We start from the raw sequence: 13,239 nt of genomic DNA, 5'->3' as shown, positions 1-13,239 counted from the left end.
GCAATTTATCCCGAAAGGATCAACTGCCACAGGTGCCCATGCTTTTCATTGAGATTTTTGATACTTTGGGTATAGATTTCATGGGTCCCTTTCCTAATTCTAGTGGATTTTTATATATTTTACTAGCAGTGGATTATGTCTCTAAGTGGGTGGAAGCAAAAGCCACCCGCACTAATGATTCAAAGGTGGTAGCAGGTTTCATAAAGTATAACATTTTCGTGCGATTTGGAATGCCACGGGCAGTTGTGAGTGATAGGGGGACGCATTTTTGCAACAAGACAATTGCTGCTTTGTTCAGGAAATATGGTGTACTTCATAAGGTTTCCACTTCCTACCATCCACAGACCAATGGCCAGGCTGAAGTCTCGAATAGGGAAATAAAATCTATTTTTGGAAAATATGGTCCGCCCTGATAGGAAAGACTGGAGTTCAAGGTTGGAAGATGCTTTGTGGGCATACAGGACCGCTTACAAGACACCTATAGGGATGTCTCCCTATAGGTTGGTATTTGGTAAGCCTTGCCATCTTCCAGTGGAGTTCGAGCATAAAGCATTTTGGGCGGTTAAGCAATGCAATAAGGATATTGAGGAGGGCGGAATTCAAAGGAAGTTACAGTTACAGGAGTTGGAGGAGATTCGCAATGAAGCCTATGAGAATGCGGTAATTTATAAGGAGAAAAATAAGATTTTTCATGACCAACAGATCTCTAGGAAGACATTCGTTTGTGGGCAAAAAGTTCTACTGTATCACTCCAAATTGAAGTTATTTCCAGGTAAATTACGTTCTCGTTGGATTGGCCCTTTTGTTATGACTAATGTCTTTCATTATGGTGCAGTAGAGATCCAAAGTTTGAAAAAAGAGAAGAAATTTGTAGTGAATGGTCACCGTCTCATGCCATATTATGAAGGTTTCCCAATTGAGCGAGTGGAGATGATGCACTTAGAGGACTCGATTTGCTTAGTTTAAGCAAAGTTTTGGACAACGTCTAGCCAAAGACGTTAAAGAAAGGCGCTTTTGGGAGGCAACCCAATTGTTAATTTTGTTGTTTTAGTGCTTAATTATTCAATTATGTCGTTTCTCACGTGGGTACTAGTCACTCTTGATGTTTTTTAACTCTGATCAGGATAGGTAATCTTGGCGTGCCCACGCAAGGAGGGCACGCGTTAAGCGTCTCAGTCCAAGTCCCATGGTCAGAGGACGTTTGTAAAACATGGCGTGCCCGCACCGTGTTAGTAAATTCTCAACATCTCGCGACGCCGGCAGAAAATAGAATCTTGGCGTGCCCACGCGAGGAGGGCACGCGTTAAAGTGCGTAAGGTGACTCTCTGAGTCAGTGGATGTTTTCTAATCTGGGCGTGCCCACGCCATGTTTGACGACCCAAAAGCAAAGGAAAAAATTGTTATTTATTTATTTTTATTATTATTATTTCAAAAAAAAAAATATATATATGGCAGAGCATAGCGCGGCCTTTCTTTTTTTCTTTTTTTTTTTTCTTTTTCTTCCTTTCCTTTTTCCTTCTTCTCTTCTTTTCTTTCTTTCCTTTCTTTCTTTTTTTTCTTTTTCTTCTTCTCCTCTGCCGCTCCCCTGTTTCTTTTTCCCCTCTTCTTCTCCTTTCTTCCCCGCTGCCTCGCCTTCCCTTTTCCCCTTTCTCTTGCGACTGAAACCCTTCGCCGAGCGCCGCCACAGCCCGCGAGAAACTCATCGCGCGCCGCCGTCTTCGCGCGCGCGCGGGCATCGCTCACCTCGCAGCTCTACCACGGGCCAGCCCGCCGCCAACTGCCGCTACTCCGCTACTCGCACCCACGGCCGCGCGCATCTCCTCCATTGCCGTTTCGTCCGCCACCATCGCTCGACCTCCACCAGCTCCCCCTCTCTCCGCTGCCTTGCGAGCACCACCAGGCACGACAGCCGCACGTCGCGCCTTTCTCCCCCGCCTGCCCAGCCGCACGGCGCCCACCAGCGTCGCCATCTCGCATACAGGCCCTCTCGCGTTTCCTTCCTCAGTGCGCCGTCGCCACCTGTCCAAAGTTGACAGGTGGAGGTATTGTTTTCCCTCCCTAGTAGAAATTTCTAGACATTACCTACTGGAATTGTTTGCCCTCCCCTTACTTCGTGTGGAGGGATAATTCGCTGTATTTGTCCGCCATGATTGTGGGATTTCTCCTGTAATCTTAGGGTTGGTTTTGAGGGTTTCTCTGATAGTTAACTGAGTTGGGCAAGTTCTAGGGTTCATTGTGAAAAAAAATTGAGTTCAGTTGTTGCTCTATGTGGGATGCTTTCTAATATTTACTGAATTGTTGGGCAGTTGATCTAAATTTTCCCTGTGCATACACCAGTGGTACTGGTGCGGTTCCTTTTGCCTATAGCTGTTGTCCACATTCTGATCTGCTTTTGCTAGCACTTTTGGTTGGATTGAATGTGTGATTAACTGTCCAATGTCGTTGCGCTATTTTTGTTTAACTTCAACTGCTGTTGCTGGAATTGCCTGTTGCTTGGCTCAATTACTAATTTAGTAAATTGTTGTGGGTTCTTGACTGTCCATTTAGAGACAGTGACGCCGATTTTAGGTCCACGTGTGTCTGATTCATATATTTGGTGTCCAATTGTAGGTGAATTACTGCGATTGCTGGTTAAATTTGGGGGCGCCCGTGACGCTTATATTTGCTTATCAGGGGCGCCCGTGACGCTTATAATTGCTACTCGGTTGGGTATACTGGACTTGTTTGGGGTCTTTTTCTAGCTCTTGGATTCCTATTTTGTGCTTTCTATTGTTTTGGTTTGCCTGTTGGTCACCATGGTGAGGCCTCGATCTTATTCTAAGTCTTGGGCACCTAGACAATCACAGCCTCCACCACCCAAACCCACTATTCCCGACTCTGACCCCTCGCACGAACCTTCCTCCTCTGGGAGGAGAGCTCGCCTTGGGAGACAGAGGGACGTCCATATCTCTGACCCTGCACATTTTGGGGGAAATCTGCACTTCACTAGGGCCGCCGACAAGCAGCGATATGCTGTTTGTTGTGAGCGGCAGATCACTCCCTGCCGATATCTGGACGCCGCCAGCTTGGGCCTTCTAGATATTAGCGTCCCCGTCCACCATTTGATCAATGGCATTGGGTGGCGCCCATATTCTCGTATTGTTGACCTCCCGGCCTTTGTTGAGTTGGTTAGGGAGTTTTATGCCACTTTTGAGTTCACCATTACTATTGGTTATACTGTGTCTACCCCCGATGTCATTCGCTTTCGATTGATGGGTCAGGAGTTCCACCAGTCGATTACTGATTTTAATTTAGCTTTTGGCTTTATTGATACGGCCTATGCCGCCTCTCGGGAGTATGCCGAGAGTGCCTGCGACTACATAGAGCCTTTATTCTCTCGTTATCGAAGTATGTGGGAGGCGCTGTCCGTCGACCCTGCCCCTTATGATCCTCGCCAGTCCAAGAGCTCTTACATCAAGAACCCGGCTTCTCGCTACATCCAGCGCTTCCTAGCGTATAGTTTCTCGGGTAGGCGAAATGCTCGGGTATATTGTCTAAGCCAGAGTTCTTTTTCATATGGTGTATGCATAATAATATTAAAATTAACTTGGGGTGTTGGCTCGCTTCTCAATTCAAGTCTGTTTTGACAAAGAAGAAGCGCCCCTTGATTCTTGGGTCGTATATCACCCATTTGGCTGTTAACTTACAGTTGCTTGATCTCTCTAACCATGATTTACATGTTGCTTGTCAAATGGAGGCCTTGACATCCCGTACTTGGAGCGAATGGGTTTGGTACGGGAGGGTGACAACGGGTGAGAGATTGTTCCCCCGGGGCCGATTAGACCTCCTCCTCGTTTATCCTTTGCCAGAGCCTCCACGGCAGGCGGTGACCCCGGTCCTTCTTCTTCCGCTCCCCCCCTCCTGTCCCAACGGCCGAGGAATGGCACCATCTCCGAAACACGGTCGAGAGGCTTGTGACGCGGCAGAAACACATTGACGTTAACGTGCACAATATGGCGCAGAATCTAGCGGCATTTATGCAGCAAGCCGGGTTCCCTCCTCAGTTTCTGCCTAACCCTCCCATGTTTTGACGACTCTGGGGAAGTACCGTTGCCCTTCTCTTTACTTTTGTTGCTGGTTTATCACATTAAGGGCAATGTGTCATTTAGGTGTGGGGGGGTCTCTGTTTGAGTGCTAGTATTCCCTGATTGGTGTTTTTCCTTTGCTCTTAGTTTGATGGTTATCTCATTTTCGTTTATCTTCTCTTCCTTTCTCTAGTGGTCAGTTCTAATTTGAATACCAAGTCGGATGTTGGTTTTTGTCTCTAATTCTGATATTGCCGAGTTTTAGTAAAAACATGGTATCAAGCTAAGGGGGTTAAGTCAGGAATATCTCTCTGGTGAATATCAGCAAGTGCTTGACTTTTCTAATTTTTAGTTAACTTTTCTAGGCATATGGGATGACTGTTGGCATTTTTCATGTGATTTGGTCCGGCTATTAATTTTAGTTCTCCATGTTTGGAAGTTTGGGGCTGGCTGTTGTTATTTTTGCGTTGTTTTAGTTATTGTTGATAAGTGAATATTTAACGTACATTTTGTACGAATTTGGCATGAATTTTTGGTATGTTTTGAGAAGATTAAAGCCATATTTGAACTCTTTTGGTGATAATTGCTTAAATATTATTTAAGAGTTAAGAAATTGATAAATGAGTGGATTAATGCGTAATTTTGTGAAATTGTGAAGGTAATTGATGTATGAAATTCATGCACAAGTTGAAAGAAATGTCAGGGTCATCCAGAGGACAAAGTACACAAGAAATTGGGAGCAAAAATGTAGAAAAAGGGAAGAAGTGAAAAACTGGAAAAATTGCTTAACACGGATCCGAGCTCGGATCCGTGTGTACAAGAGGGATCCGACCCCTCGTCTGTACTTCTGGCGGATTGTATCCGAGGTCAGGACGATCCGACCTCGGATCCATGATGGGAATGCCTCGGATCCTATAATCTGAGCTCGGATCCTATAATCCGAGCTCGGATCCATTATCACTCCTCGGATCCGACCTCGGATCCATGATGGGAATGCCTCGGATCCTATAATCCGAGCTCGGATCCATTATCACTCCTCGGATCCGAGGCTCGGATCTGTCTCTCTCCTCAGCAAGTGGCACAGCCATTTTTCTTTACCTTTCTCATAACTTTTACAGTTATTTTGAGGGACAGAAATCGGTGGCACATGCTTCTGCAATAAAAGAGAAGACCAAATGAGTGTGGACAAAAGGAACATCATATCTTTGACTTCTTTTTACAAAATCTAAGTGGAGGAAATTATGAAGTGAGAGGAATGGAATTTCTACCACCTTTTATGCAGAAACACAAGGGAGAAGCCTGGCATTACCATACGTAGCTAGTTTTCCTTCTTGCAACAAGTTTTCTCTCTAGTTAAGAGTTCTTAGAGAAGCATTTGGTTTTCACTTGTAATTATATTGTGCAAGAACATAGCAGGAATTGGAGAGCTTCACCTTCAATTGGCTAAGCTTTCTTTTATCTTTCTTATACTTGTACTTTATGATGTTTTGCATTAATAAACTTGTGAATTTGATTGTTAAATCATTCATGAGTAGCTAAACTCCTTCATCTAGGGAGTAGATGAAACTTATAGCTAAATAATACTAATTGAATGTGATTTACACTTGTTATATCTTGAGTTAACTTGTCTACTGGTGTAGCTGTGATTTCTTGTTATTGATTGATCACCAATAACTTGTTTACAGTTGTTATTGTTCAATGAGAATTGGTAATAACAATGGAAACACATGAGTAGAGCTTGAGTTGTATGTTCATGAAAATAGAAATACACTTAAGAGGATTACTTAGTATTTCATGAATTAAAACAGAGTTGTAGTAGTATTTCACCATGGAAATAGGGAAATCTATATTGCTCTAAGCCATTTCATCATGGAAATGAGACTTGGTAATCTTGGAAATAAATCTCTGGTTAAGCAAGAATAATAGCAGGAAGTAAATCCATTCATTTGTGTAGTTTATGCCATAAGTGGAATCTACATCCCTAGAATCTTACTTAAGTGAAATTTCTTTATTTGCATTCAGCATTTGTTAAACTAGATTTGTATATCAAATTTGTAGTTTATAGCATTAGACTTTCTCTGCTCAAATTAATTGTAAGTCTAAATAATAGAGAGAACAGGGGCTTAGTAATTGTTTAAATTGCTCCTCGTGGGATCGACCCGATATGCATCTTGTACTAAAATTGCGACCTGTATACTTGCAGTCCAACGGGTGTAAAATCGGAATTAAACTTGCACTTAAAGTAAAAACCCGTCAAGTTTTTGGCGCCGTTGCCGGGGAGCGGCAATATTAGGGCCTAGTCATCTCTATTAATTTAGACATTTTCATTGTTTTTATCCAAGTTGTTAAATTAAAACTGCAAAAATTTCTCTTATTTTTATTTGTAGTGCATGCACCGATCAAATAGAGAAGTTGCACATTTTGATCCTGAAATTGAAAGAACATTACGGAGACAAAGGAGGAATACACTGCATCAAGAGGAACAAGAGGTTTGGCAGCCAATAGAAGATATCTTGATAGAATTACCATTTGAAGAAGAAATGGCGGAAAATGACTTAAATAGGCGAGTCGGTTGGGTATACTGGACTTGTTTGGGGTCTTTTTCTAGCTCTTGGATTCCTATTTTGTGCTTTCTATTGTTTTGGTTTGCCTGTTGGTCACCATGGTGAGGCCTCGATCTTCTTCTAAGTCTTGGGCACCTAGACAATCACAGCCTCCACCACCCAAACCCACTATTCCCGACTCTGACCCCTCGCACGAACCTTCCTCCTCTGGGAGGAGAGCTCGCCTTGGGAGACAGAGGGACGTCCATATCTCTGACCCTGCACATTTTGGGGGAAATCTGCACTTCACTAGGGCCGCCGACAAGCAGCGATATGCTGTTTGTTGTGAGCGGCAGATCACTCCCTGCCGATATCTGGACGCCGCCAGCTTGGGCCTTCTAGATATTAGCGTCCCCGTCCACCATTTGATCAATGGCATTGGGTGGCGCCCATATTCTCGTATTGTTGACCTCCCGGCCTTTGTTGAGTTGGTTAGGGAGTTTTATGCCACTTTTGAGTTCACCATTACTACTGGTTATACTGTGTCTACCCCCGATGTCATTCGCTTTCGATTGATGGGTCAGGAGTTCCACCAGTCGATTACTGATTTTAATTTAGCTTTTGGCTTTATTGATACGGCCTATGCCGCCTCTCGGGAGTATGCCGAGAGTGCCTGCGACTACATAGAGCCTTTATTCTCTCGTTATCGAAGTATGTGGGAGGCGCTGTCCGTCGACCCTGCCCCTTATGATCCTCGCCAGTCCAAGAGCTCTTACATCAAGAACCCGGCTTCTCGCTACATCCAGCGCTTCCTAGCGTATAGTTTCTCGGGTAGGCGAAATGCTCGGGTATATTGTCTAAGCCAGAGTTCTTTTTCATATGGTGTATGCATAATAATATTAAAATTAACTTGGGGTGTTGGCTCGCTTCTCAATTCAAGTCTGTTTTGACAAAGAAGAAGCGCCCCTTGATTCTTGGGTCGTATATCACCCATTTGGCTGTTAACTTACAGTTGCTTGATCTCTCTAACCATGATTTACATGTTGCTTGTCAAATGGAGGCCTTGACATCCCGTACTTGGAGCGAATGGGTTTGGTACGGGAGGGTGACAACGGGTGAGAGATTGTTCCCCCGGGGCCGATTAGACCTCCTCCTCGTTTATCCTTTGCCAGAGCCTCCACGGCAGGCGGTGACCCCGGTCCTTCTTCTTCCGCTCCCCCCCTCCTGTCCCAACGGCCGAGGAATGGCACCATCTCCGAAACACGGTCGAGAGGCTTGTGACGCGGCAGAAACACATTGACGTTAACGTGCACAATATGGCGCAGAATCTAGCGGCATTTATGCAGCAAGCCGGGTTCCCTCCTCAGTTTCTGCCTAACCCTCCCATGTTTTGACGACTCTGGGGAAGTACCGTTGCCCTTCTCTTTACTTTTGTTGCTGGTTTATCACATTAAGGGCAATGTGTCATTTAGGTGTGGGGGGGTCTCTGTTTGAGTGCTAGTATTCCCTGATTGGTGTTTTTCCTTTGCTCTTAGTTTGATGGTTATCTCATTTTCGTTTATCTTCTCTTCCTTTCTCTAGTGGTCAGTTCTAATTTGAATACCAAGTCGGATGTTGGTTTTTGTCTCTAATTCTGATATTGCCGAGTTTTAGTAAAAACATGGTATCAAGCTAAGGGGGTTAAGTCAGGAATATCTCTCTGGTGAATATCAGCAAGTGCTTGACTTTTCTAATTTTTAGTTAACTTTTCTAGGCATATGGAATGACTGTTGGCATTTTTCATGTGATTTGGTCCGGCTATTAATTTTAGTTCTCCATGTTTGGAAGTTTGGGGCTGGCTGTTGTTATTTTTGCGTTGTTTTAGTTATTGTTGATAAGTGAATATTTAACGTATATTTTGTACGAATTTGGCATGAATTTTTGGTATGTTTTGAGAAGATTAAAGCCATATTTGAACTCTTTTGGTGATAATTGCTTAAATATTGTTTAAGAGTTAAGAAATTGATAAATGAGTGGATTAATGCGTAATTTTGTGAAATTGTGAAGGTAATTGATGTATGAAATTCATGCACAAGTTGAAAGAAATGTCAGGGTTATCCAGAGGACAAAGTACACAAGAAATTGGGAGCAAAAATGTAGAAAAAGGGAAGAAGTGAAAAACTGGAAAAATTGCTTAACACGGATCCGAGCTCGGATCCGTGTGTACAAGAGGGATCCGACCCCTCGTCTGTACTTCTGGCGGAGTGTATCCGAGGTCAGGACGATCCGACCTCGGATCCATGATGGGAATGCCTCGGATCCTATAATCCGAGCTCGGATCCATTATCACTCCTCGGATCCGACCTCGGATCCATGATGGGAATGCCTCGGATCCTATAATCCGAGCTCGGATCCTATAATCCGAGCTCGGATCCATTATCACTCCTCGGATCCGAGGCTCGGATCTGTCTCTCTCCTCAGCAAGTGGCACAGCCATTTTTCTTTACCTTTCTCATAACTTTTACAGTTATTTTGAGGGACAGAAATCGGTGGCACATGCTTCTGCAATAAAAGAGAAGACCAAATGAGTGTGGACAAAAGGAACATCATATCTTTGACTTCTTTTTACAAAATCTAAGTGGAGGAAATTATGAAGTGAGAGGAATGGAATTTCTACCGCCTTTTATGCAGAAACACAAGGGAGAAGCCTGGCATTACCATACGTAGCTAGTTTTCCTTCTTGCAACAAGTTTTCTCTCTAGTTAAGAGTTCTTAGAGAAGCATTTGGTTTTCACTTGTAATTATATTGTGCAAGAACATAGCAGGAATTGGAGAGCTTCACCTTCAATTGGCTAAGCTTTCTTTTATCTTTCTTATACTTGTACTTTATGATGTTTTGCATTAATAAACTTGTGAATTTGATTGTTAAATCATTCATGAGTAGCTAAACTCCTTCATCTAGGGAGTAGATGAAACTTATGGCTAAATAATACTAATTGAATGTGATTTACACTTGTTATATCTTGAGTTAACTTGTCTACTGGTGTAGCTGTGATTTCTTGTTATTGATTGATCACCAATAACTTGTTTACAGTTGTTATTGTTCAATGAGAATTGGTAATAACAATGGAAACACATGAGTAGAGCTTGAGTTGTATGTTCATGAAAATAGAAATACACTTAAGAGGATTACTTAGTATTTCATGAATTAAAACAGAGTTGTAGTAGTATTTCACCATGGAAATAGGGAAATCTATATTGCTCTAAGCCATTTCATCATGGAAATGAGACTTGGTAATCTTGGAAATAAATCTCTGGTTAAGCAAGAATAATAGCAGGAAGTAAATCCATTCATTTGTGTAGTTTATGTCATAAGTGGAATCTACATCCCTAGAATCTTACTTAAGTGAAATTTCTTTATTTGCATTCAGCATTTGTTAAACTAGATTTGTATATCAAATTTGTAGTTTATAGCATTAGACTTTCTCTGCTCAAATTAATTGTAAGTCTAAATAATAGAGAGAACAGGGGCTTAGTAATTGTTTAAATTGCTCCTCGTGGGATCGACCCGATACGCATCTTGTACTAAAATTGTGACCTGTATACTTGCAGTCCAACGGGTGTAAAATCGGAATTAAACTTGCACTTAAAGTAAAAACCCGTCAAGTTTTTGGCGCCGTTGCCGGGGAGCGGCAATATTAGGGCCTAGTCATCTCTATTAATTTAGACATTTTCATTGTTTTTATCCAAGTTGTTGAATTAAAACTGCAAAAATTTCTCTTATTTTTATTTGTAGTGCATGCACCGATCAAATAGAGAAGTTGCACATTTTGATCCTGAAATTGAAAGAACATTGCGGAGACAAAGGAGGAATACACTGCATCAAGAGGAACAAGAGGTTTGGCAGCCAATAGAAGATATCTTGATAGAATTACCATTTGAAGAAGAAATGGCGGAAAATGACTTAAATAGGCGAGTTCTGCGAGATTTTACTATACCGGGAACACAAGGTTCACAAACGAGCATAGCAAGGCCTGCGGTAAATGCTAACAACTTTGAGATTAAACCATCACTTATCCAAATGGTTCAACAATCTCAATTTGGAGGTAATGCAGTAGAAGATCCTAATACACACTTAGCTACATTCTTGGAAATTTGTGATACAATTAAAATGAATGGAGTTAGTGATGATGCTATAAGGCTAAGATTGTTCCCATTTTCATTGAGAGATAAGGCCAAACTTTGGCTACACTCTCATGCTCCCAATACTTTCACTGGATGGGATGAATTATCAAGAGCATTCTTAAATAAGTATTTTTCACCAGGTAAGACTGCTAAGCTTAGAATGGATATCACTAGTTTTAGCCAATTGGAAGGTGAATCATTATATGAGGCATGGGAAAGGTTTAGAGATTTGCTTCGGAAATGTCCACATCATGGACTGCCGGAGTGGTTAATCATACAAACCTTCTATAATGGTTTAGTTTTTTCTACTAAAACTATGATCGATGCAGCTGCAGGTGGAGCTTTAATGGGTAAAACACCCCAAGAAGCTCATAATTTGATAGAAGAAATGGCAGCAAATAACTACCAATGGGCCAATGAGAGAGGTAATACAAGACGTCACGCAGGTATGATAGAAATGGACACTCTCAATATGCTGAGTGCTCAAATGAATAATGTGATGAAATTGCTAAGTAGACAAGGTCCAAGTTCATCTAATGCACATGTAGCATGCTGTTCTGTATGTGGAGGTGAACATGACACTAATGAGTGTGTCGATTCTGAACAGGTACAATTCGTCAATAATTACAATCGTAATGCTCAAAATAACCCCTACTCGAATACTTACAATCCGGGATGGAGAAATCATCCAAACTTCGGATGGAAGGATCAAGGAAATCAACCAAGGCCAACCAATCCACCGGGATTTCAATCAAGGCAACAACAAGCTGAAACTAAACCTGGTTGGGAGATGGCAGTGGAAAAGCTCGCAAAAGTTACTTCAGACAGATTTGAGCGAGTAGAAGAAAGGTTGGACCAACTCACTACAATGTACAGGAATGTAGATGTCCAAATTGGTCAAATTGCTAGTTCGTTGAATAACCGAAATCAAGGCGAATTACCTAGCAAAACAGAGGTCAATCCTAAGGAGCATGTGAAAGCCATTACTCTTCGTAGTGGTAAGCAATTAGAAGATCCTCCAGTGATGGAAGTTGAAAAAGATGAGAATGAAAAACAAGAAGAAAAGCAGAGGAACCAAGAGGCGATTGTGGAGGAAAATAGTCGGGAGAATCCAAGAGAAAAGCAACCATCATCTTCCACTACCATTCCAATACCCCCTGCGGTTCCATTTCCACAAAGATTAAAGCAAAATAAGTTTGATAAAGATTTTGAAAAATTTGTTAAACTTTTCAAACAATTGCACATTAACATTCCTTTTGCCGATGCTATTTTGCAGATTCCATCTTATGCGAAATTTCTCAAGGAAATCATGACTAGAAAAAGAAAGTTGGAAGACTGCGAAACAATAGCATTAACGGAGGAATGTAGTGCAATTATTCAAAATAAGCTACCACCGAAGTTGAAGGATCCGGGGAGTTTTTCTATACCTTGCACCATAGGTAACGTTGATTTTTCTAAGGCATTGTGTGATCTTGGTGCTAGTGTATCATTAATACCTTTAACGGTGGCTAGACAATTGGGTTTGCATGAGCTTAAACGCACTAATATTACTTTGCAACTAGCGGATCGGTCTATTAGATATCCATTGGGAGTGTTGGAGAATGTATTGATAAAAGTTCAAAAATTTATCATTCCAGTGGATTTTGTGGTATTAGATATGGAAGAAGATATATCTATGCCAATTATTCTAGGTAGACCATTTCTAGCTACTGCAGGTACTATTATTGATGTCAAAAATGGCAAGCTTAAGTTTCAAGTAGGTGAAGAAGAGGTAGAATTTAATTCGAATGAAATGGAAAAATACCCTTCTTTTACCGATCATGCTTATTCTATTGGCACAATTGATAAACTAACCCAAGAGATGAGTCAAGTCTACCTTGACTTAGATCCTCTTGAGCATTGTTTAATGAGTTTAGGTAAGCAAGAAGATGTTTGTGAAGAAATTGAAGAATTGGCCAAGTACTTGGATTTTCAAGCACCTTATAAAAGGGGTAAATTGTATGAAAGTCTTGGCCAAGGAAAAGGGTTTTCATAACCTTCAGAAATTGAACCTCCAAGGTTAGAGCTTAAGCCACTTCCAACTCATCTAAGGTATGAATTTCTTGGAGAAAATAGTACTTTGCCTGTAATTGTTAGTGCTGATCTTGATGATGAGCAGTGTACAAAGTTGCTAAGAGTTCTAAGGAAGCGTAAGAAGGCAATTGGATGGACAATTTCAGATATTAAAGGTATAAGTCCTTCTATATGCATGCATCGCATTTTATTGGAGGACAATTGCAAACCAGTGGTGGAAACACAAAGAAGACTCAATCCAAACATGAAAGAGGTGGTAAGAAATGAAATTCTTAAGTGGCTTGATGCAGGTATAGTCTTTCCTATCTCCGATAGTGTTTGGATTAGTCCAATTCATGTGGTACCAAAGAAAGGTGGAATAACTACAATCATGGGTAAAAATGATGAATTGATTC

At 41.7% G+C, this 13,239-nt stretch overlaps 1 non-coding gene across 1 annotated transcript; it reads right to left on the bottom strand.

The window, feature by feature from the left end:
* Positions 1-10,922: 10,922 nt before the first annotated feature.
* Positions 10,923-11,029, bottom strand: LOC113769688. The gene has a single exon (XR_003468236.1). It is a non-coding gene; the product is annotated as a small nucleolar RNA R71 (small nucleolar RNA).
* Between the last annotated feature and the right edge of the window lie 2,210 nt (positions 11,030-13,239).

This window comes from Coffea eugenioides, chromosome 4 (genome assembly GCF_003713205.1).
Source record: "Coffea eugenioides isolate CCC68of chromosome 4, Ceug_1.0, whole genome shotgun sequence".
In the NCBI taxonomy this organism is placed as follows: Eukaryota; Viridiplantae; Streptophyta; class Magnoliopsida; order Gentianales; family Rubiaceae; genus Coffea; species Coffea eugenioides.
The sequence above is the reverse complement of the archived record's forward strand: the minus strand, read 5'-3'. Positions and strand labels throughout refer to the sequence as shown.